The sequence below is a fragment of the Neofelis nebulosa genome, chromosome 7 (genome assembly GCF_028018385.1).
Source record: "Neofelis nebulosa isolate mNeoNeb1 chromosome 7, mNeoNeb1.pri, whole genome shotgun sequence".
In the NCBI taxonomy this organism is placed as follows: Eukaryota; Metazoa; Chordata; class Mammalia; order Carnivora; family Felidae; genus Neofelis; species Neofelis nebulosa.
This window is the reverse complement of record NC_080788.1, coordinates 68639970-68667459: the sequence shown is the minus strand read 5'-3', so window position 1 is coordinate 68667459 and position 27490 is coordinate 68639970. Positions and strand designations below refer to the sequence as shown.

General features: G+C 41.9%; 1 long non-coding RNA gene across 1 annotated transcript; it reads left to right on the top strand.

The window, feature by feature from the left end:
- Nucleotide 1: 1 nt before the first annotated feature.
- LOC131516798 (uncharacterized) lies at nucleotides 2–27328 on the top strand. Its single transcript, XR_009264251.1, has 3 exons — nucleotides 2–255; nucleotides 17771–20389; nucleotides 27010–27328. It is a non-coding gene; the product is annotated as an uncharacterized LOC131516798 (long non-coding RNA).
- The last annotated feature ends 162 nt before the right edge of the window (nucleotides 27329–27490 follow it).

The window sequence follows — 27490 nt, the reverse complement described above, 5'->3', positions numbered from 1 at the left end:
CTCTGCCTGCGTCACGCCAGGTCGGCGGAGGGGAGCCGAGCGCGGCGTGTGGCTGTCGCTGCGCGCCGGAGCCCGAGGGGCAGGGGACGCGCGCACCGGGAGAGGGGGGCAAGAGTCCTGGGGCCCCCGCGGGGAGTGGGGTGACTTCGGGAGGAAGGATCGCAGTGCCCCTCGGGGCTTCTCTAGGCGCACAGGTATCCTCACCTGACCGCCAGTCCCCGGCGAGAGGAGGGGGACCCGGGAGCAGACGCGTGGGTGAGTGGGAACGGACGCGAGTCGGTCCTGTGGCTTCTCTACGTGCGTCCCTCACCTTTTTGCTCTTTGTCTTTGGGGCGATAACGGAAATTCCCTCCCTAAATGGAGATGCTAGTTGGGGGGAGGGGAGTGAGAACGACAGTAGGACACTTTTAAATCTCCCTTGGAGAGGATTGAGTGGCTGAGAGGGAGCCTGCCATTCGGTGCCTCCGTGGGTCAGATGCTGGGGTGAGGAAGGCTTGATGAGAGGCCGTTTAGGTTGAAGCTTAAAGGCACATGTGAAGCTGCTTCTGAGGAAGGGGTCTGGGCACAAGTCTATACCTAGGAAGTGCCTCCCGAGAGCAGGTGGGTGGCCATGACTTATAGTCTCGCTTCTCCCAGCACAAACACTAATGCTCCGCTATTTTAAAAAATTATCTATTTGCTTGTTTGCTTATGTGTATATATATTTATGTGCCTGTTTATTTATTTATTTGCTAATGGGGTACCTTGGTCTGAATCTGAATTTAAGGAGGCCCAGTATTCTACTACCGGAAACAAAACCCGTTCACAATCTCACCCCATCTTCACTTATCTGGCCTTGGCTTTCTCCTCTCAACCAACAGACCCTGGTTTCTGTCTTTAAATTTACATTTTGTTGTCAGTTCTGTCCAGAGCCACTGCCTAATTGGTTGCTACAAAATAGAAACCATCACACCAGGCTGCTAATTAGCTCAGGGGTCAGTATTAGGAGACACAGTAGTTGGGAGTGATTCACACAAATGTACCCAAAGCACAATGGGTAAGTAGTTGTCACCCTTTTGAAAATACAGCTGTAAAAAGGTTGATAACTCATCCTAGGTATACACTGCAGCCTTAATTATCCATAAAGATCGAAGCACATATGTGTATTACTTAAATCACCGTGATAAGCTTTCAGCTCTAAAGCAACCAGGGTGGTTGGGTAGCTGGTGGCCCTGGCCCTGGGAGGAAGGGTAACAGGCATGGGCTTAAGTCTACTCACACTGCACTTTTGTATAAGATGACTTTTAAGGCACAACTCAATATTTGGTGTAGGAGGGATCAGTGATATTTCTCCTAGGCCTGATACCTTTACCCCAAGGAAACAGTTTTTCACTGCAAAGAAGTAATACAGTCTACTAAAAATGAGAAAGGGCTCTGGCTCCCTATATTCTCTCCTTTGGGAGACACTTTTGCAGTAAAGTATCTTAGACAAGGGGTGAATGAGTGAGATGGTCCCCTGGTAAATCTGCTTAACATCTTCAAATGTCCTAAAAAACTCAAAATCATTATATTCTCTACATGTGGCTTTACCAAATCCTTAAAGATGATGGTCCTAAGGCCAGAGATTGCCAGAAATACATTTTAAATGTTCATACAATGCAATTTTCAAGCACTAAGTTATGACTACGGTGTCAATCATTAGTTTATTACTTTGAAATACAGTTTAGTCTGTCATATAGATTCAACATGTGAGCACATGTTGAATATATGTAACATGCATATAAACACAAAAACGTCTATACATAGGACCTATATTTTAAGACTCCTATGTTAGATTTGGTAGCCTGTTTGTAGATAAAAACCTTCTCATCCCCACACCTTGAAAACAATGAACTGGGTTTTTAAAAAAAATTTCTTAAGTTTATTTATTTATTGAGGGAGAGAGCTTGTGAGTGGGAGTGGAGGAGGAGCAGACAGAGAAGGAGAGAGGGAATCTGCCCTGTCAGCACAGAGCCCGATGCAGGGCTTGATTCCACGAACCGTGAGATCATGAACTGAGCTGAGATCAACAGCTGGATGTTTAACAGACTGAGCCACCCGGGTGCCCCAAATATGGAAAGTTTCTATGTAGAGCTGCACACTTCTGAATTTCCTCAGAGCACTATCTCATCCAGCTAGATTTTTGCTGTCTCAATTCCCCCCTAGTTGAAGATCACCATTTAAGTCAACTGGGAAGTTCATTCCTTTTGTACTTTTTTTTTAATGTTTGTTTATTTTTTTTAGAGAGAGAGAGAGAGTGCAAGAAGGGGAGGGGTAGAGGGAGAGAGAGACAGAGCATCTGAAGCAGGCTCTGTGCTGACAGCAGAAAGCCCCAGTGAGAGGCTCAAACTCACAAACCCATGAGATCATGACCTGAGCTGAAGTCTGACACTTAACCAACTGAGCCACCTAGGTGCCCCTGTTTTATGCTTATTTAAACGTCATTTTACTCTATGATAGTAATGGTTTTGGATGAAAAACAATGGAGCTCATAGAATAACCTTTTGTTGTACATTAGACCATTTGCTGGGGTCCCACCCCAAATCTGCTAAATTAAAATCTATGGAAGCAAAGTTTAAGTACCTGAATTTTCATTTAATTCTCACCAGTGGCCCTGATAACAATAAAAAGTTGAAAACTTTTGTTTCTGTGAGTATTAGGGCAGAGAGGGGTCCTAAAATCAGAAAACCCCATCTCCTTGTTTCACAGATGTTAAAATTGACCCCCAAATTGGGTGAATTGCCTACAGTTATACTAGTAAGGAAAAAGCTATGAAGAACGTGCTATTTAAGAATCCCAGAGAAGAAGACCAAATAATTTTAAAGGATGAAAGATAAGAACTTTGAAGAAGGAAAAGAGAATTAAGGTGGTTTGGATCATGGGGACATAGCTACCTATACGCATCTAAAGGAAAGTAATACCTGGATCATTGGCTTTGCAAAGCCATGTCTTACTAAACAGTAATTTCCATTAATGGAACAGGAAAATAGTCTCCACATTTAGTGATGAAAACTATAAAGGTACATAGCAAAGGGTGTGTATATACTAATACAAGGAGAGAATAGAGAGTTACTAACACTGATCCAATTTACTACATGGGTTACCTGGATACACTCTTACCCTTATATGTGCTTAGAACTTCACTTTCTTCTCAGCCACAGATTCCCAGGTGAACTTATTAGCTTTGCAGCTTCAAACATTTGGTAAACGAAAACCCGCTAGGAACTTTGTGTAACATGTAAGGATGAAAGTGAATCTATTGACCCCTCCTCTACTGGACTGTGAATTCTTGGGGAGCAGAAGGCATGATACTTATAGGTCATGATACTTTCCATAGTGTCTTTAGCATTGTGGAGACTTAAGTTCATTGAAGGAGCAGGGTGGTTCTCTGGCTCTCTATTCCCCTCAACCTGGGAAAGCTGCACATTCCCCAAGTAGAAGTGGGTCTTGGCCCCCCTGGGACCATAGGTTACATTCAAAGTGAGAGGGGGTCCCTTTTGCCAAGTGAAAGTCCCTACACACTTGGGACAGCCTGAGCCCCTCAACAGAAAGCATTTTTTTGTTAACCTCCAGCCCCCTGCTCTCACTTGGTGCTGCTCTCACTCACGGTGGCCCCAACCCCCTGCTCAGCTTTGCCAGCCTTATGCTGCAGCATCAGAGAGGCAGGGAGCCCAGGGAGCTGGGCCTGGATACATAGATTCCGATGTGCCAGCATCTGTAGCCTCTGGGATTTGTGTGGCTCGGGAGGGACTACCTTCTGTTTGGGATTGGTCTCTGTGTTAAAGTCCTCCACATTTCATTCACAAACAGTTAGGATTAACTGAGTTATATCTCCCCCAGTGGCCTACATACATCTATTTCCTAATGAAACCATCAAGCTGTCTTCTGAGGGGGCAAACCCAACCTGTCTTGTGCGACTTAAAAGAACATAAGTGGCATGTGAAGTCTACTCCTCTTTGCTGCAAAGTGATTTTTCTCTTTCTTTCTTCTGTGCTCCCTTACCTATATTTAAGCCCCAGCCCAACTGTTTATGGAAACACTTGTTTTTGCTGTTCAAAGTTTACAGAGTAATATTTCCTACAGAAGTAAAGCTGTCCAGGGACACCGGATGGCTCAGCTGGTAAAGCATCCAATTTCAGCTCAGGTCATGACCTTACAGTTTGTGGGTTTGAGCCCCGAGTCAGTCTCTATGCTGATAGCTCAGAGCCTGGAACCTGCTTCAGATTCTGTGCCTCCCTCTCTCTCTCTCTGCCCCTTCCTCACTTGTGCACTCTCTCTCTCTTTCTCAAAAACAAATAAATAAACAAACATTAAATAAAAAAGAAGTAAAGCTTTCCAACCCACAATTATAAGTAGCCCTGAATATGGTGACTTCTGTGTGGCTTAGGACTTCCCAGAGCCTATTACCTTCAAAACTATTCCTCAATCTAGTGGTTCCAAATACCAAGTCATGTCCTCACCCCAGGAGACCATGTATCCAAATAGTGAGAAAATCCAAAATCTTCTGCTTGCTAGTCCTTTGAAAAAAAAAAAAAAAAATATATATATATATATATATATCCCTTTTTTTTAAGTTTATTAATTTTGAGAAAGAGAGAGAGAGAGAGAGCACAGGAGGGGCAGAGAGAGAGAACGAGAGACAGAATCCCAAGCAGGTTCCATTCTGTCAGTGCAGAGCCTGACACCCTGACACGGGACTCAATCCCTCTAACTGTGAGATCATGACCTGAGCCGAGATCAAGAGTCAGATGCTTAACCAAATGAGTGACCCAGGCAGCCCAAGGTATACATATCCCTTTTAAAAAATCATATGCACAAATTCCCCATTCCTCAGCCACCGTGTATATAGAGGATACACCTATGTGTAGTGATATCTCAGGGATTAACGTAATATGACATTGTGGCCAAAGCAGATGCATGAAATCACAGCAAATAAATTAACACTCCATTAAGAATCAAATCAGTCCTGCTGACACATAATCTTTCACATCTATGTCAAGTCGTGATTCCCATTCACATCAGGAGCATCCCAGCGGGGGCTTATTAAACCCGCAGGAAGAGATTTCTTTTAAGTCAACCCTATTCAGAAGTCATTCAGCAACAGTGCAGAAGAGCCTGCCTGGAGTCTGGGCACCCCACCCCCCTCTTCACACTCTCATTGTCGCTGTCCAGCCAGAGTCCCAGCCATGCAGGACATAGCTGGGCTTCCAGCTGAGCGAATTTCCAGGCTGTATAAAAGAGATGAGGAAATTGCAGGGGAAATGCACATGGGTTGGACCTGCCTCTGGCAGGTTTGTTAAACTGGGAGAATAGATGTTAGTTCCCACGTGTGCTCTTCCTTCAGGTCTTCCACATCAGAGTATACTGCTGAAAGTTGGATTCATCTGGTTGCTTCATATCTACAGCCAAGATAATTGTGTGGAATTGATATTCATTCCGAAAGGAACCTTCTTTAAGATCTGGAGCTTATTTTCAAGGTTGTTTCTTGCTTTCATAACCATACATGGATTCTCCTGGTTGCCTAGTATCTTGACCTTCAAAAATCAGCAAGTTTCTCTTTTTGCCAAGACTCTGGGGGCTCAGGCATTACTCAGCCCAGAGGCTTTTGTGATTTTCTAGCTCTTGTCTACCTAGCTGCCCTCTGATCACTTTTGGGCACCAAATCCAAGTCTGGTATGGAGAACTCTTGTTTCTGGAGCTGGGGTGAGACTGGAAAGAAGCTGTCACTCACTTATTGACCATGTGTTCAGCTCTCTCACTGCAGTGTTTTGGTAAGTCAGCCAAGGGTTTGTCAAGACCATGGACTCCGACTTGCACATTTGATCCCTTTCACAGTCTTCTCTGATCCACAAAATCCCACACCAAATTTTTCTTTTTGTTATCATATCATCATTCCACCTTGACTATAGACTGCCTTTGGTCATACCTCCCATCCCTGGAACTCATCTTGAATCCACACTTAGTGACCCTTGAGCCTCCTACAGTTGTACTTCACCACTCCCCACCCCTTACGCCACCACCATAAAGGAAAGTAATCCGATAAATGAGCATACCGGGGTGTTAATAACTGATAACCACTTAATGTATTATCCTTCTCAGAGGCATTATCCTCATTTAACTTGGAAAGCCTTCATTCAAAGACATGAATTTTTCTAGGTAGTTTTCCAAACACCACACAGAAGAAGAGAATAGCTCTTTGGGGACAGGGGATGTTCTGAGCTTCCTCAAATCACACCACACAGGTATTTACCTCTTTTATTGTCTATAAAGTGGTCCTACTTGTGGAAATACAGAATTACATGAGCACTGTGGTTCTTAAACTTTACTGTACATTAGAATCACCTGGAGAGCTTTGGAAAATCCCATTGCCTAGCCTGTATCCCAGACTAATTAAAGCAACGTTTCTGGAGGTGAGCCCAATGCGTTGATATATATTTTTAAAAAACTCTCCAGGTGATTCCAACATGCAGTCAGATTTGTGCACTAGTGCAATAATACCCACTACCAACTACTTAGGCAAAATAGCTCTGTGAGAGCCCAGTAAAATAGGCTTTCTCCTAGTGCTGGGAATGGTGCTTCTGGACACAAAGCCAGAATTTCATTCTGAAAATGTGTTCCTGTGGTTCTGTAAGTACTTAGTATAATCCGTACAGGCTAAGTAGTTAGTTGCTAAACTGCAAACACCCATCTCATTTCATCTCAGTCCACTCCTGGCCATCTGGTCCTCTGTATTTCCATTACAGGGCCATGTGTGTATTAATGAAATGATTGCATCCGATTACATCTTTTATTCAGAACACAAGAAGAACAGTCTATGTATTTTATTCTCCAGCGTGACTGTTTCTCTCATGAAGTCAATAATTAAGTTATTCTATTTCATGCAGAGGTGGGATGGTCTTCTATTAAGGTAAGAGTGTATATCAAATATGTTATTGCTTACAATATAATTTCAGTTTTGCTGTCTGTTATCTATAATGTAGACATTTCACTCAAAAGCATAGACTTCCCCAGATCAGATACTTGTTAGTAGTCTCCATTTTATTTATTTATTACTATTATCTTTTTAATATCTATTTTGAGAGAGGGAGAGACAGAGTGTGAGCAGGGGAGGGGCAGAGAGAGAGGAAGACAGAATCCAAAGCAGGCTCCAGGCTCTGAGCTGTCAGCACAGAGCCAAATGAGGGGCTCGAGCCCAGGAACCACAAGATCCTGACCTGAGCCGAAGTCTGACGCTTAACCGACTGAGCCACCCAGGCGCCCCTCATTTGCAGTAGTCTCCATTTTAAAATATCTGTCATACGGGGGACACCTGGGTGGCTCAGTCCATTAAGCATCCCACTCTTGATTTTGGCTTGGGTCATGACCTCGCAGTTTGCGGGATCAAGCCCCATGCCGGGCTCAGGGCTGACACTGGAGAGCCTGCTTGGGATTCTCTCTCTCCCTCTCTCTCTCTGCCCCTCCCCCCATAAATAAATAAACATTTAAAAAATAAAATAAAACAAAATAAAATGTCTGTCATATAATTCAGGTTAATAACCACGTGGTGACAATTAGTATACAAGAAAGATCACCTAAGAGCACCAAAAGGCTGAGTTGTCACTTTTTTCTCTAGTTTCTCTGCAACAGGTCAGATGGTCAGAAAGCCATATACCTAGACTGTATTTTTATGCCATTGCTTGGTGGAGTATGAAGGGTCAGGGGGAAGGGGACCCACTTCTTAGCCTAAATATTTACCACAGTCTTTTGTGTTGTTGTTGCAACCAAGACTGTTCATCTCAGGAAATTTTATAGTGACAATTGTTCAAATAAAAAGGAAGTTTTTCTATCCTGTGACATCTGAATGAACAAAAATAAATGAAGAATGGATGAACCAATAAATAGCATGGTGCTCACTTTTTATTAACTAGCTACATTCTCTCCTGCCCTTTTACTTTACTAGAGTAAATGTTAAAAAATTGACAAATGTATATACATATAGATATAAATATATGTACATTGCTACAACCAAGTTATATCAACCCAATAGTATTTTATTTTTGCACACATAGATTATTGGCCCTCGCATTAATTTGCTTACTCAGTGAAGATTTAGCCATTGTTAGGGTGCCTGAATGGCTCAGTTGGTTGAGCGTCCAACCCTTGATTTCAATTCAGGTCATGATCCCAGGGTGGTGGGCATCAGGCTTCCCTGGTGAGCACGGAGCCAACTTGAGATTCTCTCTCCCTCTCTCTCTGCCCCTCCCCCACTCATTCTCTCAAAATAAATAAATAAGCATTAAAAAATTTACTCATTGTCTAGTGTGTGCCAGGGGGATACAGTAATGAGTAAAACAATATTATCCCTGACCTCATGGGGTTTAAAATCTAGTAGGAGAGATATATATAAATTACTCCATAGTAATGTGTCCTTTTAAAATTGTGATAAGTGCTACCATTGGATGGCTCTGAACTATGCATCTGTGAGTATACAATAGGCCAGTAATATTAATAGCAAAGCAGGTGAAAGGGGTGGAAAAGGAGCATTCTGAGCTCAGGGAACAGCACTAAACAGACCCTGGAGTAGGAGAGAACACATTCCAAGAATTGTGAAGTCTCCAGTGTTGGTTCATGGGGGTAGGGGTAAGGGAGCTGGGTTGCAACATGGCTGGAGAGGCAGCCAAGGGTATCATCAGGCAGAACTCTATAGGGTAGGGTAAAGACATTGGTATTTTCCTAAGAGTAATGTGCTGCTTTTGAGGGCTTCTAAAGAGGCAAGTGACATGATTAGTTTTGTTTTTTAGAGCTCAATCCATTTACATTATGGAGAGACTAGACTGGAGAGGGTGGGCAAGAGCAGATGCAGGTAAATTAGGGATGACAAGCCACTGGTGAAAGGTTATACTCAAGTCACACCCATTCCCATTACCTTCCTTCCCTCAGGGACTATGTGGCTATCCCAAGGAAACACCTCCAGTATTTAACCCTGTCTGCTCTCAGGTTAATGAGCTAGATGGTTTCTCAGAAACCATCCCAAACTCATAATCTGCCTTAATTATGTACGAAACAAATAGGCCCTGATTGTAATGGTCAACATAAATACCTCCGTGATTAGTTGAATCTAAAGAGCATTACTAATTATGATGCGTCTTTCAAACATGTTTATCTCTGAATACAGTAAACAAATTGTGGAAGGCAGCCCCTTAGCACCAAGCAATTCCAAAGAAATGGTAAGAGCGGGCCCCCCAATTAAAGAGCCAGGGCTCCTGTGAACCTATTTTGCCCTGGAAACCCATGTTTTGCCTCAGTTATTCAGTTCAGCAGGGGCCAGGGAAAGGTTCAGGTAGAGGGTAGCGTTCTTTGACGGAGGAAGAGGACACTAATATTTTAGAATTTCCTGAGATTTTGACTAATTTTTTTGAATAACATTGTTTAAAGATGGCCCAACTATCAAATGAAACTGAAGAGATCAACACTGCTGTTAATAAATAGATCCTGGGGAGTAGCACACAGATGAAAGTTGTTTTCCTAGGAGAATATAAATATACTCCAAATTTGGTGCCATAACTCAAACTATTTCTGAGAATCCTCTTTTAGAATTGTCTCCAGAACCCCTTGTTAGCATGTAAGAAGATCCTCATTACTTGAAAAAATCACACCTCGTGTTTTACTATAAGTTGTGTGAGCCAGCCTGATTGCCCAATTTATTTTCATTAGTGGCTTCTGAAAATACATATTTTAATGAGTCTGAATTTAAAAGAGGGGGAAAAATGTTTTGCACCTGCCTCATATAGGGTTTCTTGGCAACTGTGAGCTGGGATTCGGGTCCCTTCTGCTTCTCCAGGATACAAGTTGGAAAGTTTCCTTCTGTTGTCCATGAATATCCAGTAACTTTTGGTTTTTCACAATATCAAATTCCCCTTCAGAGAATGGGTTTGCTATCACTGAAGATATTCATAAACCTACTTTCCAGGCCCAGAATAAATACAACAAGCAGTGAGTTCCCAAAATATTCTGCACACTGACAGGGCGCTATGATGTGCACATGGGTGACCTTGCTCCTCTGCCTTCTCTCGACTTCCATTTGTTCCTCCAGACTCAGTCCAGCTATGCCCACTAGGAAGATCCCTTCCTGCACAGTTGTATTAGGTGCTCCCAGCATATAATTTTCCATGCTGTATAATAATCATCCTCACCAATAGACCATAAACTTATCCAGAGCAGGAACCGTTTTATTTTTGTTTTGTTGTGCTTTTACCTTTACACCCTTCAGTACCTAGCATGATCCATGGGATGTAATAGTCACTCAAATATTTACTAAGTAAAGCTTCGTAAATAGAGCAGCAATAGGACACTGGTCCAGGAGAGAGAGATTTAGTGTCCGGGTTTTTCCATGGCCAGAGTCCATCAATTTTGATCTCCAGCACCACCTTCTCAGGAATTCTTTCTGATCTCAACATTTCTCTTATCTAGGCTTGGTGCCCCTTAGGGGGCATATGTTTCTAAAGAGAGAATGACATGAGAGCATGAGAGATTTGGGCCTAAATTCTGATCTGTAGCTAGTTTCTAGCTAGCTACAGGTTCAATTATTTAGCCTTTCTGAGTATTGATTTCCTTCACTGTAAAATTGTGGAAAGTATCACTGGGTTGCTGGGAACATTACATGACATATAACCTGGCACATAGTAAGTGCTTAATATAATGTCAGTCTGCATTCGCCCTTTGTGCTTCCTTAGCATGCTTTACAAATCCCATCAGTTTCCTTGTCTGCCTCCCTTGTTGGACTTCAAGTCAAGGACTGTATCTTTTATCTCCCTACTCTAGGACATGGGAATTGCTCAATAGTTGCTTGTTCATCGAATAAAATCTCCCATTTTAAAAGCGTAGAGACATTAAAATGACCTGCTCAACTCATACAGCTAAGAGATGGCTAAGCCAAGAACCACGACACAAATTGAATGCTTAAGCCAATACTTATTTGGTCCAACTGCACAAAACCATGAGATCAATGTATACATGTATCTATGAAATAGGATCTGTGCATATCTACACAGGCATATCTTCACAAAGACTGATCAAGTATTAGGCACAATCTAACTTCCCTTCATGGAAGAAGAGGATTCAGTATTTACGTCCATCACTACCAACTCAACGTAGCACATATTTCACTCTTCTTATTGTACCATCTTCCTGAAATAACTGTATCATACTTTTGTTGAATGGGTAGTCAGAGTGTATATTGTGTTATGTGAGTCCTATTTCCAGCTTAGTTTTGTAGAATTCCATAATTTCTCTTTTGTGTAAAATTTTATTCTCCCTGATCTGAGCATTTTTGTTGGTTGTTTTGATTTTCTTTTTTTAAAAAATTTTTTTTTCAACGTTTTTTATTTATTTTTGGGACAGAGAGAGACAGAGCATGAATGGGGGAGGGGCAGAGAGAGAGGGAGACACAGAATCGGAAGCAGGCTCCAGGCTCCGAGCCATCAGCCCAGAGCCTGACACGGGGCTCGAACTCACGGACCACAAGATCGTGACCTGGCTGAAGTCGGACGCTTAACCGACTGCGCCACCCAGGTGCCCCTGATTTTCTAAAGTCTTATCATTTCTTCAACCCCAAATTCTCTGTCCCAGTTATCCCTCAAAATATTTGAATATGCCATGTTCTGTCCATTACGTTTTCTTAGAGAAACTTCTTCCACAACATTCTGACTTCTCCAATCTGGACTAATTAGAGAAGCGAGCAACTGATATACTGGGATGTACCATCACCATCATCCTGGGAGTTCCCTTTCCCTCTCTTCTGTGTGCAATGGTTTGCCCCAGGTTTTTTCTTTTGTGGGGTCCTCCCTTGTTTTGATAAAGTACCTCCTCTACTAATTTGCTGACAAATAGCCCATGGGAGGAAAATGTTAGAGGCCTCTCACATCAGCAATTGACTTCCGTCTCCTGTTGCGTCACCATTTCCTTCCGAATGTATAGTCCTTCTCCATTGTCTTATAGCTTCCAGTATTTCCCCTGAGAAGTACAAAGATGTTCACATTGTTGCAAAAGTGTGCAACTTTTTCTGTAGAAGATTTTTCAGATATTCTCTTTGACCCTTGTATTCTCATATTTCACAATAGTTTGCCTTAATGTAGATCTTTTCTTCATCTATTGTGCTAGATACTCAGGAGGCCCTTTCAGGCTACAAACTCATACATCTCAGTTGTGGGACAGGTTCCTAGATTATTTCGTTGATGACTTCCTTCAGACCTTCACCTCTATTTGCTCTGTTCTCTCCTATTAGAATTGATCACTTGGATATTCATCCTTCTGGACCTGTTGTCTAATTTTTATCTTCCTCTTTAATTCTTTATTTCTTTGTTCTGCTTTCCGGGAGATTTCCTAAACTTTTTCTTGCATTCCTTTTATTTCATTTTTTAAAATTTCTATAATCATAATTTTAATTTGCAATAGTTCTTTTGCACTGTCTTGTCTCTCTCTCAGAATAATAATATAATTTTTGAGGTTTTCTTCTCCCTGCATGGTCTGTGTTTACTCTTTATTTTTAAAGTGTGTTTCTGTCTTGGGGCACCTGGGTGGCTGAGTTGGTTAAGCATCTGACTTCAGCTCAGGTCACGATCTCATGGCTCATGGGTTCGAGCCCTGCATCTGGCTCTGTGCTGACAGCTCAGAGCCTGGAGCCTGCTTTGGATTCTGTGTCTCCCTCTCTCTCTGCCTCTCTACCGCTCATGCTCAGTCTCTCTTTCTCTCAAAAAATAAACATTGAAAAAAATTTAAAAAAATTGTTTCTAGCCAAAGCATAAGAGACTCTTAAAAACTGAGAACAAACTGAGGGTTGATGGGGGGTGGGAGGGTGGGGAGGGTGGGTGATGGGTATTGAGGAGGGCACCTTTTGGGATGAGCACTGGGTGTTGTATGGAAACCAATTTGACAATAAATTTCATATATTGAAAAAAAATTGTTTCTCTCTCCATATTTCACATTGCAGGCTTTCCTTCTCAGATATCTTCTGACTTTTGGTTGTCAGCTCATATATTTGTTTTTTAAAAATATTTGTTTATTTTTAGGAGGGGAGAGGGGCAGAGAGAGAGGGAGACAGAATCCAAAGCAGGCTCATGCTGTCAGCGCAGAGACTGATATGGGGCTCGAGCCCTCCAACTGTGAGATCACGACCTGGGCAGAAGTAGGATGTTTACCCCACTACGCCTCCCAGACTCCCTGGTTGTCAGCTCATGCTTAAGAATGAATGGAATACTATGAAACTGATTGGAAACTCCAAGTGGGTGGGTGGGGCCTGTTGACTACTGGCTTCAGGGTAGAGCAGTGCTACTGGCATCTGGTAGATGGATCCTAGGAGCGCTGCTACACATCCCACAAGCACGAGACAACCCACACATATAAAAGAGTTATCCTGCCCAAGATGTCAGTAGTTTTGGTTGAAAAATCCTGAGTTATGTCTCTGGGCCATTTATTTAAAAACCTCTGATTTGGGGTTTTTTTTTTTTTTTTTTTTTTTTTTAATCTTTCTCTTGGGCTGGTCAGATTCTGCTAAAAAGAATCCACCAGTGTCCTGCCTGGGGAATTCAGATCTGATTCCCAACATTCTGGGAGTCAGGGGGTAGTAGTGAACTGGTGGTTTTAACAGAGTGCAGAGGTCACTTAATCACTCCCTTGGTCATATTGTCTCCCCATCATCAACTGTGGCCCCATCTGGATGCTCAACTGACTGACCCACCCAGGTGCCCCAAAATGTAGACGTTCTGCTGGCTTTTTCTAGTTTGCAAGTGCATGTTACCAAATGAGTTTTGATGTCAGGAGTGGTTTAGCTGTGTTTTTTTCTTTTAAAGAAATCTATGGCTACAAATATGAGGAGCTGATTTGGAGCCCACATAATCTGCAGGATGCAGTATGATAGGAGCCAGAAAAAAAAAAATTTAAACCTAAACCCAAAAGAAAACAAGAATCTAAACATAATCTGCTAAAAATAAAATAGCAGTGTGGACAAATTGACTAACTGAAATTCTGTGTGAACAAAATTCAGATTTCTCCAGCTGACCAGGTCCCTCAAGCAGCTGGAAAAATGATGTTAACTCAGTGTCACTGGCTGTGGTCTCTCCCTAGAAATCTAATTTTCACTGTTGTGAAATTCTCTGAAATCCAGTGACTCAGGAGGGGACCTGGATTGTGCTCTGGCTCTCCATCCCATGCACAGATGCTGCTCTCAAGGCCATTAAAAAAAATCTGCTTTGGAAGCAGAGTGGGGATATAGTCAATCTTCCCAGGTACAATGGGTGCCCGAGATGATTCTTTCACACTTCAGCCCTAAGACTATTATCTGCATGAAGGCAGACATTCTATTCTGTGACTGAGGAGAATTTCTAATATCAAGTAGAAAGCAGGAGTAAAGGCACATTTGCATTAAAGTTGTGCAAATAAATGCAGCCCAAAGTAACTGAAACCTGAGCCTAGAGTGACGTGACTCTTCCATTTTAATATCTAAGGGAACTACTTGTATAATGCCATGGCAACAGCATCACCTTCAACGGTTCTCCTGAAGAAAATCTTGCAGAAACACGATCCCAATACATGAAGATTTGGCATGGATTTGATGAGCCAGTGGTCAAAGTATTTCATGTCTTACTGTGTTTCGTTGTGTACTTTCTGACTTTTGAGAAATTGCACAAATAACATTCAGCTTAGAAAAATTAGAATATATAAGCAGCTAAAGAAAACTATTCCATTCAGATAGAAGCACTGCCTTGCAGTGATTTTTCTATGCCTATATACCCAACTATTAGAGAGGGAGAGCAAAATATTTTTTGAGACCCAGAATTAAAGTGTTTCCTCGTCATAGGCCTTCACTGAAAGAATAATGAAGAACTGTCAATCAAGAAAAAAAATTAAGCCCAGAGTGGAATGTCAGGGGGAAAATATTATGAAAAAAAAAGGTAGTCTTGTTCATAAAGGTAAGTATCAACTGTAAATACTTAATGTGGACAAAGTGGGGATAAAAACAAATTTAAAAACAGCAACATAACACGAGGGCCATAGAAAATAACTTTAGGTTGTGTTAAGTTAAATGTGTATTAAAGGCTTAAGAGCAAACACAAATAAATGGAAATGGGATATAAACTTTCCAGGCTAGTAGAAAAAACATCAGTTCACTAGAAGTCAGTGTCTTAGTCTGCTCCAGCTGCCATCACAAAATACCAGACTGGATGGCTTAAACAACAGAAATTTATTTTCTCCTAGTTCTTGGAAATCCAAGATCAAGCTGCCAGCCTATTCAGTTCCTGGCAAGGGCTCTCTTGCTGAACTGCAAATGGTCACCTTTCTGCTAACTCCTCAGACAGAGAAGAAAGAGAGAAAGCAAGCTCCCTGGTGTTTCTTCTTATAAAGGCATGAATCCCATCATGAGGGCCCCATCCTCATGACCTCATCGAAATCTAATTACTCCTAAAGGCCCCCACCCCCAAATACCATCACACTGAGGATTAGGGCTTCAACATACAAATTTTGGGAGGACACAAACATTTAGTCTATAATTGTCAGCAAAGGAAGACAAGGACACTAAACAAACAAACCAAAATCACAGTAAATTAAAAAACAAAACACATAATTCAGTGATAGAAGTATTAAAATGTGACTTATTTTACGGCATAGTATCTAGCAGCAAAAAGTGAAAGAACTTGATCTACGTCCATATCCACAGATATCAATAAAAATAGATCTCATAAACAAAACAAAAAAAAGGAAGGTGCTGGATGATAAGTAGAAGATGGCTTCATTTGTATAAATGTTAAATACAGGAAACCACAGCCTATGTTTTCTACAGGGATATTTAGGAGATATATGAATATTTGGGAACTGTACAAAAAAATACAGTCATGGATTAGAAGAATAGTTACCAATTTCAGAAGACTGGAAACAAAACAAAACAGAAACTAAAACCGGAGAAGGGGTTGAGGAGGAGTACAAAAGAACTTGAGGTTTACCTGAAAAAAATTTTAAACACCTGTATGGCAGGCCTAATGTTAAGCATTGAAAATAATACAATGACCAGGAACAGGTTTCCTGTTCTCCCAGACCTCTTCTCTTCAGACCTAATGGTCTGAAGGGAAGGCAGATGTTAATCAAAGAATTACAAAAATACAAATTATAACTATGGTAAGTTTAAGGAAGGCAGTGGGGGAGTGCAGGAGTAGCGAGGAAGGTAGCACTCTAAATGGAGAAGCCACCATGTGCAAAACCCTGGCAGTGGGAGTAGACATATATAAGGCAGTAGGGCTGAGGCTGGGGAAGGGGTAGGGGTTTGTGAGGTGGGGCCAGACCATTTAGGTCTTGCAGGCTGCTTTAGGGCTTGGACCTTATCTGTAAAGTAGCAGAAAGCCATTGACAGGTTTCATTTGGTAGGGGATATTAATCAGACTTGCCGTATTAAAAGATTGCAGTTGGGGCCCCTGGGTGGCTCAGCTGGTTAAGCAATTAGACTCTTGATTTTGGCTCATGTCATGATCTTGCAGTTGTGAGATCAAGCCCCAAGTTGGGGTTCCACGTTGGATGTGAAACCTGGTTAAGATTCTCTCTCTTCCTCTCTCTCCCCACCCCCCACTCGTGCACACACTCTCTTTCTCTCTCTCTCAAAAAAGTGTTTTTTTAAAAAAAAGATTGCTCTTGATCTCAATTGGAGGGGCAAGAAGAGATGTGTGGGAGTTATTGTAGCATCGGGTGAGACTGGGAGTGTGAGGAAAAGGAGGCAGAGGAGGTGAAATTCATTTCATCAGAGTCAGAAGATTTTTAGAAGAACATTCGAAAGGACAGTCTGATAGATTGGCCATGATTAGTGAGGCAGAAAGAGGTGAAAAGATGAGTCCCTGGCATCACTGTATGGACTCTTGCCACTTCAAAGAGGTGAGAATAAGACCAGGCTTGGAGGTGAAGATTTTGAGTTTGCTTTTGGACCAACTGAATTTAAAGTGCCTTTGAGACCCAAGTAGCGATTCAAGGAGGTAGTTGAATATAAATGTTTGAAATATAAAGGTGGGAATCAATCCTTGGGGACATGGGTAAATTCACTTATGGAGACACTGTGGCATGGGAAGATGGCCTAAGTCATTGTCCTGACAAGTTCTGTTACAGCTGGCAGGTGGAGATGAACCTGCAAAGAATATGGAAAAGCTACACGTTGGAGGCAAACCAAGAGTATAGCCAGGAAAGAAGGTATTTCACCAAGAGGCAGTTGTCAGCTGTGATAAGGGTTGAAAAAATGGCTCTTTGGATTAGGCACCATGGAGGCCATCAGAAATATTCACAAGAGCTGTGTTGGTGGAGTGAAGTGACAAACTGGAGTGGGCTGAGAAGTGAGCAGTTAGGAAAAGGAGGCAGTCCCTTTGAGGGGTCTGACTCTGAAAAAGAGAAAGAGAACAGTGACTGCAGTGGAATGTTGGGTTGAGGCAGAGTGATTTCTAATGCAAAGACCTGAATTTGTGTGTTTGCTATTAGGAAGTTGCGGGAGTTTCAGTTTCTGGCTTGAGGTTGGCAGGGGCAAGTCACGAAATACAAAGAAGAGAAGGGGAGAGCAGTAGAAGTAATTGTTTGAAAGCTTAGGGAAGAAGGTTTAAAGTGGCAACCAGTTACTAAATATGGGCTAGATAGGCACTACACTAGTCTTTAGCCTTATACGTGTTATCTCCTTACATAGGGGCACAACTGATCTCTCCTACGTTGTAAGGTCTTTGTTTAATTTAGCTTATTTTTTTTTCTTTTTCTGTAGGAGTTTCTGTAGGAGTTCCTAGTTCAAATTCCACACTGCACACAGAGCTGGAGCTTATGAAGGGATGGCCAAGTTCTGGATGTAACTTCTGAAACCACCTAAAGCATTCTTGGGAACATGTTGGGCTGTGTGGTCTGGGGAACAGGTAAAGTCCTGAGTGTGCAGAAGTGCATGGGACAATCTTGATAATGCACCAGGGCCACTTCTGTCTGATTGAAGTGGCTTTGAAGAAAGGGACAGGCCCACGATGCAAGTTGGTGACTCCCCCGTCCTGGTCCATCCCTCCCTCCACACACACCCCATCCAAACCCTGACTTACTTGGTCCAATCTTAAGAAGCAAAGTACTGAGAGGGAAGGAAGAGACTTCATGTTTTTTCCTGATTCACTAACGATGTTGTCAAAGGCTCTGGGTGAGATACTTAATTTCTCTGTCTCCTGGTTTGCTGTCTGTGAAAGGGTGACCCTAATGCCAGGTTCCTGTGGGGACTGTGACAGACCGCATTACAAGAGAGGCTCTCTCGGATACTTCAGTCCCCACCCTTAGAGTTCAGTTCATCTGTAAAACAAAGCATTGGACTAGAAGTTCTCAGGTTCCGCCCAGCTCTCTCCTTCTGTATTCTCTCAGGGGGAGGAGGTAAAAAGGGAATGGGGGAAGAGAACTTTGAACTAAACCGGATGACAGGACTGTCTCTTCCAGAAAAGGCACAGTGCTGCACAAGCAGCATCTGTGAGGTATGCCTCAGTTCTCCTTCCAAACTTGTTTTTCCCAGGGGTCTCCTGAGGCCTCTCAAGAAGGCTCTCGAAACTGACCTGAAATATTCACAACTTGAACCATCAGGAAGGGTTACTTTGATTCTGTCTGAAATCTTCCCTGCATTTGGTAAGACAGAGCAAAGAAAGAAAAATAAATTACTGAAGGAAATGAATAGGATAGTATTATCTATAAAACACAATTTGGAAACTAGATGAAGATACAAGGTGTCTGTTTTACTACTGTCACTGCCTTTATGGATATTTGAAAAGTCTCCTAATAAAATGGTTTCTTGAAAGAATATCTGAAAATCGGTAGTTGTAAACCATTACTTTTCAAATGCTCTTTTTCACCATGATACACACACACACACACACACACACACACACACACACACACACACACACATTTATGTTGCAACCCAGTACATAAACATATAGACTAAAACCAAGTTCCACAAAACATTATTCACCCTCACCATGCACCACACCATACACAACATACTCTGCTGTTTTCTATTTTCTGCCCTGCTTCTTTAAAAAAATGTTGGTTGGAACCTACTCAACTCGTTTCAAGAATCATTTAATGGCTCGTGACCTACAGTTTGAAAAACACAGTTCCAAACAGTATCAACTCATTCTGGTGGGCAATTGAATACTTGCCTGCTGGCCTGGGCCAGCAGGAGAGTAATGACTATTTGGAGAGGGATTGAAACAGAATGAGCAATTATGGATATTTGCCCAGCCTTCTTGGAAAAGCCTGACCCTGGTCTGGTGATGGGGGCATCATCAGGGCTTAGTAAAATGAGAGCGTTTCATAAGCTACCATTTCTGTGTACATGGCCCACTTGCCCAACTTTTCTTACACGGGCTTATTTGCTTCTAGAATCTGTCCTGCCAACCAGCAGCCATGGTCTGCTGATTCTTCCCCACTCACCTCCCATTTCTGCCTTCTCAGAGGCACAAACCAGTCCTCAGGCATTTCTCCAATTTGCTGGGGATTATGAATTTATATCCTGTCCTCTCTTCCCTCTTCTCTTCCCCCCAAATGGTGACTGTCCCCCCAAGCCCAGGGTCATTAACAAAAGCAACATCTTCAAAGAGAAGGGATGAGGACATGACTGAGATTCGCTCAGTACTTAAATCCCATTGAAGTACCAAGGTCAGGCCTGGCAAGCAGGGGACAGACAGCCTGCATCTGGAAAAGAGAAGGTTTAGGGCACATCTGACTTCAATATTTAAAAACCAAGTGCCCAGCTGTTCAGTTCTTCAACAAATAGCACTCAAATACCTCCTGTAGAGGAAGGAAATAATTTTAGGACAGAATCATTGATTCAAAGGACATCAAGAAAATACAGAGTAGACATCATCCTGATCTGCTATTTAAAAAAATAACTTTAGGGATGCAATTTTACAATGCTTTATTAACAGGTCCACCAATCCAGGAGTGTTATATATGTGAAATGTTTACTAACTGGAAACAAATGTTTACATTGGATAAACTACCTCCTAAAAAGCCCATTTCCTCTGTTCATGCAAATGTTGCTATTTGTGTGGAGTGGAAGGGCATTTCCACTTCTCCTACCACAAAAGCTGTATTTCTTTCAATATTAAGGTTAATGAGGGCTGGGGCCCTGTAATCTACATGAGTAGGTTAATTCTCATGTGTCCTAGATAGTTGAGAGAGAAAGAGATTTAGAACTTTGGCTGAAGGGAGATGCACACACTGCCTGCAGTGAATGCATGCAAAGAAGCAAAGAACACTCTGTAGAAGGATCTCTATACCTCAGCTCCTCCATCTACAAGGCAGAGATGCTGAATGTCACCCCATCCTCCCTTGTGCATGAATGAGAAGTTCCAGTTCAAAGGTATGTGACTCGAGGTTTGATTATATCATAGTAACAATGTTTTGTCAGAGTTGCCATGACATTGCTGGTAAGACACCAATCTTGAGTTTATTGTCAGAAATGGAGATGTAGTTTGAGTTGATCTCATATCCTGTTGTCAAGGTCGTGGATGGATTTGCAAGATGCCCTTAAGAAATGTCTTCAGAGCCAAAGCATAAGAGACTCTTAAAAACTGAGAACAAACTGAGGGTTGATGGGGGGTGGGAGGGAGGGGAGGGTGGGTGATGGGTACTGAGGAGGGCACCTTTTGGGATGAGCACTGGGTGTTGTATGGAAACCAATTTGACAATACATTTCATATTTTAAAGAAAATAAACAAATAAAAAGAAATGTCTTCACTGACAAAGTTGAAAGCTCAAAGTTGAAAGTTACAAAACATTACAAATGAATAAGACCATTCCTACCCTTTCATTAAAAACGATAATACATTTTGCCTAAAGGCAAAAGAATGTGACTTCTACCCAGCTTTCTCCCCTACCTGGCTACCTTTGACATTGTTGTGATGAAAAAGGGTAGGGCGAGAAAGCAAAAGAGATGAACAAGAGACTCCTATTTGTTAGACCTCACAATAAAGTCCTCACTGTTACTGTCAAATGTTTAGATGCTTCACTTTTTTTAAAAAATTAAACTTGATAAATAGAATAATTTGGGATTTATCCGTTCTGACACTGTCTAGCTCTGTGCTAGACATGCTGTACTAGGAAATGATGGTTTAAAAAAAGGTCTAGTAGTAGAGACAGCAAAGAGGTGAGCTAACAATTTAAGTTATGATTAGTATGAAATTCAAGAACGGATAAAACTAATCTGTAATAATAGAAAGGGTTGCCTTGGATTGAGGTGGAGAGGACTGAATTTGGAGGAACAGGAGGGAATTTGGGGCATGATGGAATGTGTGCCATATTTTGATTGGGGTAGTTGTCACTGGTTATACACATTTGTCGATGAATTGCTTGCTTAAAATGGGCATGTTTTATTGTACATACACTACACTTCAATAAAGTGAAAACAAACAATAATATAATATGTGATATGAAAGAAATGAACCAAGGGTGGAGGCAAAGGAGGAGTCTAACTGCAATGAGAGTCTCAAGAAGGCTTCTCTGTGCTGTCAAGGTTCTTGGCCATGAGTGAGAAAGAGGCCCATGTGGAAGGAATCCCATGAACAAAGGCCCTGACTGTTTTCCTTATTTTTCTTGCAATCGAGGACTTATATGAAGACAAGGTCATAATTTTACTCTTGACTGGGGAGTCCTTCTACATGTGGGTACACAGGAACAAGAGCTAAATGGTACGAAGTTTCTTTTTAAGGTGATGAAAATGTTCTAAAATTGACTGTGGTAATGGTTGCACTTGTCTGTGAATATACTAAAAAACAATTAAGCTGTGCACTTTAAATGACTGAATTATATGGTATATGAATTATAACCTAAAATTGTAAAAACAAAAAAAATAAGATAATTCTATGATGAGGCAGACTTGGGTGCAAACTTTGGACACAGACTAAAGCAAAGTAACCTGGATGAAACCCTTCATTTCTACTTCCTTAGCATTCTGCTCACATGTTGAACCAACAAGATGGAACTTCAGATAGATCTTCTACTTCATTCGTAGGCCAAATAAAACCCATTCCTACCCCGGCCCCCCTGCAAACACAAAAAAATTATCCCAAACTAGATAAACTAGACATCCATTTCAGATAGTGTGGCACTTTGGACACCCTGAACAATCATCCCACCTGAAATAACAAAAATCCTGTATTACATTTATTATTTTAAATGTATTATTCAGCTGGCATAAAATTGCCTCAGAGCCCTAAGGCAAAGTGAAATCCTGGGGAGTTCCGTGTCCAGAGCTGGTGAGAACAGCCAGAACAGGACGGGTTTTGCAGAGGTAACAAACAGGCTCAGGTTAACATAACAGTTTCTCATTTATGCTTTGGGTCTGCAGGAGGCACTGCTCATTCTAATCCTGTGGGGACCCAAGCTGATGGAGGCTTCAATTTGTCATGTGACTATTGTAATAGATTTTCAATTCTTTGTATCATGCTTCTTTCTCTTAAGAGTTTGAATATATATTTTATATTTTATGTCCTCCCTATTAAGATTTATATTTGGAGTAAACACTCATCAAGTTCTTCCTGCTGAAACGCTCATCCCTACCAACCTACGGTTTTCTTTTTAAAAACTGGAATCCTCATACTCTATTTCAGTGATGGAGCTCCCTTTTATGTATTAACATCAAACCAGTTATTATAACACAATGGAATTGACACTAGAGTAGTGGGTATAAAGGAGACTATGGCTACCCTTTACTGTAAGACTTAAACACATTTAAAATAAGTTGCTTTAACTTGAGAGGAGGCTCAATGTGGTATGAAAAGTGCTTCCTACACTGAGAATTCAGGAGGCCAGTTTAGATTTTATGAAAAGGCCCTGTAATGTAAGGCCATGGTGATTATTAATTGAACTCTTTGAACCCTATATCCCAAAGTCATAACGTTATTTAGGTCCCTCTCTCCTTTGGCATGTGAAGCTTTACATTCTCAGCCTTTGGAGTATGTGCTGCCTAAATTGTCTAGTTGCTCTTGGACTATTGAGTTATTCAGTAAGGATCTCTGCTCACCACGCCATTCTGGATCCAAATGCCAGAATTCACCTTCTTTAAATATCATTCAGTGGATCACTTCACCTCTCAGAAAACACACCAGCAGAAAACACACATGCTGTCATATCAAATCCAAATTCCCACACTTGTCTTTCAATTCTTATGCACATACATACAAACACGTGTGTGTGTATGTGTAATATATATCACATACACTGTATATAAATAAATATATGTAAATGTAAAAATATTAATGATAATGATTATAGAGCATTAACTAAGGTCCTACTATGTGTCAAGGTCTGAGCATGGTATCAACTTTATTCCATTTAATCTTCACAGTAACTTTGAAGGGCGGTTCTAGCGTCATCTGTGTTTTATAGGCAAGGACACTGCTCTCCTGTGTCTCCAAAACCCATGCCCTAGCCCTCATCCTACTGGGTCCCAATCAAGCGGATTGTTGCCTCCCCACCACACACTCTCTGAGTCAGGTCTCCCCACCACTTTCATGTCCCTCAAACCACTCTCTGCTCATTCAGTATCCCTCCCATTCTCCCAAACCCTTACCACTTTTCAAGACTCAGGGCAAATCCCATCTTTGGGTAATGCCCTCTCTCCCATGTAGGACTGGAGCTGCATTTAAATTACCTTGAAATTTTAATTTCCTTGAAAACACCTGGCCCAGCCAAGCCATCAGTCTGGGTAGCCTCAATGGCCACTCCCTCTTCTTGCCTGCCTCATCCAGCCCACCGCACACCCTGTCATTGCTGCTTATGAAACCCATCTTGACCCTATCTACACTTCTCCCCATCTTCACAGATTCCTCCAGATCCAAGACCTAGCATCTCCTACCTGCATCAGTGTAAGAGCTCCTAGTGATTTATGTGCCTTCACTCTTGTTTCTCCAGTCCAGTCCCCACAAGGTACCTAGAATAAGGTTTTAAAATATGTTTTATATTTGTAAGCTTAAAACCCTTTAACATCATTCTGTTACCTTTAGAATAGAATCCAAACTTTATCATGGTCCAGAGGTCCTGTATAATGGGTGTTATGACCACCTCTCCAGTGGCACTTAATCTACCAACCCCTTCATCCCTCATCACTTTCATCCACTAGGCTCCTCTCACTTCTTTCAACACAGTAAACTCTTCCACATCTGGGTCTTTACAGATGCTATTTCTACTGCCGACTTTTCCCATTCTTCAGAACTCAGATTTAATGTTGCCTTTACAAAGAGGCTTTCCCTGACAGTCTTACCTAACTGGAATCTTCCTCTCTACTAGAATCTCCATTCACTGCACTCTGCTATTTCCTCCTTGGGCTGAGATCAAGTTCTATCTATGTATATGTAGATTTGGACATTTGTTCTTCCCCCAGTGCCACCCCAACACATAAACACACTGGACCACTGAAATGTAAGCCACATGAGTATTCTGGCCATGTCTGCTTTGTCCCCAGCCCTCAGTACAAAGATCCCAATAAGCATATGTTGGCTTAATCAATCAATCAAACAAACAATCAATTCTTCCAACTAGATTTAAACTATTTGACAGGATAATTTTCTTTTTCTCCTTAAAGCTCCTTTCTGAACACTGAGAATATGACAGGAACTCAACTTCTTACTAGTGGGTTGAATACGTGCTGAGAGCATGTCCTCTGCTTTCCAGCTAGCCTCAGAGATGAGATCGACGGGCTGCTGACTAGGATGGGCAGCAGCCTCAAGAATCCCGACTCTGGGCTCTGCCATTTATTAACAGTATGATGTAAGGCAAATAGGCACTTAAGGTCTCAATTTTCAAAAATAAAATGGGTATAGTAGCCAATGGGCTGGATGCCTAAGATGTTAATGATTAGGATATTAAGAATATTATTTAACAATGATTGAGTGCATCCTCTGTGCCCACACTGCACTAAACCCTTCAAATATATTATCTAATCTAACAAAACAATAAAGTAGGGTCTACAATTATCCCTTACTTTCTGTTTTCAGGTTCTGAGAGTTCCTCTATATGGTTTTAATAAACTCTCTTCCTAACCTGAAATAGTTTGAGGAAGGTTCTGTCCTTAAGGCTAGAAGAGCACTGACCAGAAACTGGGGCCGAGGAACATAGAACTCAAGACCCCAGAGAAGATAAGAGAAGTCCAGTGAGGCAGGTGTATGGCATGGAACCAGGAAGCTGAGTGGCAGTGGGGCAGGAATAATCTGTCTCCTAAAGTGGCTCTCCCGCAAGGGCCCAGTTGGTAAGGAAGGGGTTAGCTGGGAGACTTGATTTGTGGAACCAAATTCTCTCCTATCAACGTTACTTGAAACAATTGAACATCTGTTTGCCCATCTATGCTAATTTCATGGATGTAAAGTGAAAAAAAGGGAAACCAAGGCTCTTGAATGGGGGCCAGAAGAAGGGAAGGGAGGATGGTGGGAGTCAAAGAGCACAGAAGAACAGAAAGGAAATCCTCTCCACGTGGCCAACAGCTCTACTCCCTGTTGATTGCTCTCACCTGTGTTCTGTGTGGGGGTACAAATACACATGCACACACATGCGCTCATGATGTAGCCTCCCCACCACAACTTCCTTTAATTTGTCTTCTAGGTCTCCAAGCAAGAGCCTTGGTTTCCTCTTTGCCTTTTTTCTTTCTCTCAAGCTTTCTATTCTTTCATTTGTCCTATTCTGATTCTTTGGCTCCAGAAAAATTCAAGATCTATGGAGAACCCATTGCAATGTGATTTGAAGGGAACTTTACAACTCATTTCCTCCTCTATCCACCCCTCAAGACTGAATCTTCATAATCCATGCTAGAAAGAAAGAAAAAAAGCCGTTGGGGAAGGGAAGTCAACTGGGTTGAAGTTCACTTGAAGCACAGGTGTCCTTGTACTGGGCACTGTGCTTGGTGTCTTAGTACATGATATCACTACAGCCTCATGGCAACTCTGGGAGCATGATTTTAGTGAGCCCCTCTGTTCTGATGTTCAGAGAGGCTAAGTTATTTACTTAAAGGCAGAACCAGGATTTGAACTTCAATCTTTTTGACTGAAAGCCCTCTACAACATCATTCCTTCAGATTAGTATAATAAAAATAATAAACAATGTCATACAGAAAACTATCGTCAAATTATAAGTGTGTTCTCTAGTGGGAAAATATGTTCTCTAACTTTCCCCCAGGCATATAGATTAGGTAACTGACATGCTAGCTAACGTGGTCTGTTCTCTAGGGAAATGCAAGTGAAGAAAAGGGAAGTTCATCAAGATGTGAGTGGTAGGTCTGTCTCTCTTTCAAAAATAAATAAATATTTTTTTTAAAAAAGGGGGGGTGCGCCTAAGTGGCTCGGTCAGTTAAGCATCTGACTTCAGCTCAGGTCATGATTTTGTGGTAAGTTCGAGCACCACATCGGACTCTGTGTTGACAGCTCAGAGCCTGGAGCCTGCTTCGGATTCTGTGTCTCCCTCTCTCTCTATCCTTCCCCTGCTCACACTCTGTCTCTCTAAAAAAAAAAATAAAAAAAAAAAATAAAAAAATGTGAGTGGTAGGGAGAATGTCCTGGGTAGCCAGCATTGGGTAGAAGACACTGGAAAAGAAGTTCAAAGTGTAGATCCTAAAGTTAAAGATGTCTTGGTAAATTTCATTATTTTTTAAAATTGCTTTTAAAACTCCTACATGGTACCTGCACTCTCATCTCCTACCCTACATGATGCATACCCTGTCACTATCCAGTAGTATTTCCAAAGCTCTTCAACTGAACCTGTTAACCCAAGTCCTTGCTGACACTTGCCTGCAGAGTCCATTGCTCATCTACTACTAATGCCATATTTTAATTCAGCTTTACTGAAACCTTCCCTTGGGTCTGTTTCTTTCCCCTCCCCAACCCTGCTTCCCATGGAAGCTGCAGTAAAACAATGCAGGACAATAAGCAAACAACACTGCTAAGACCAGGCCACCCTGCTTGCCTCTAACCTGACTCAGCTCTCTTTGCCAAGCAGGGAAGAGAGCCCAGAACCCCAACAATTGAAGAGAGCCAGTCTTGAACTCTTTATCTGCCTGGTCAGTGTTGCTTGCATCGATTGCACATCAACTGAACTTCTACCATCAGGCTCACTGGTGGCCAAAAGTATACTTCTACAGTCTCTCCAATGCTTTTATCCTGTAGCTTCCAAATGAGAGTTTGGTTGCCATGGCAACAGCCAAGTTCCGCCAGAAGGAGAAATTCCTTGTATAATGAGCCCAGACCTTGTGAAAATAAAGGAAATCTCATCTAAAATGGAGAGGGGGAAGCCCTGAAGGGGGAGCTCTCGTGCATGTACCACTCTGAAGCCAGTGTAACCAGTGGGAAGGAGGATCAGAATTATTCTGGCAAAGGACATTTTTCACATAGGAATTTTGTCTCCTGCATTTAAGAAAAGGAAAGAAGATCCCTCCCTGCCCCAGCAACATTGCAGTAACCCCCACTTGTAGCCAATAAGA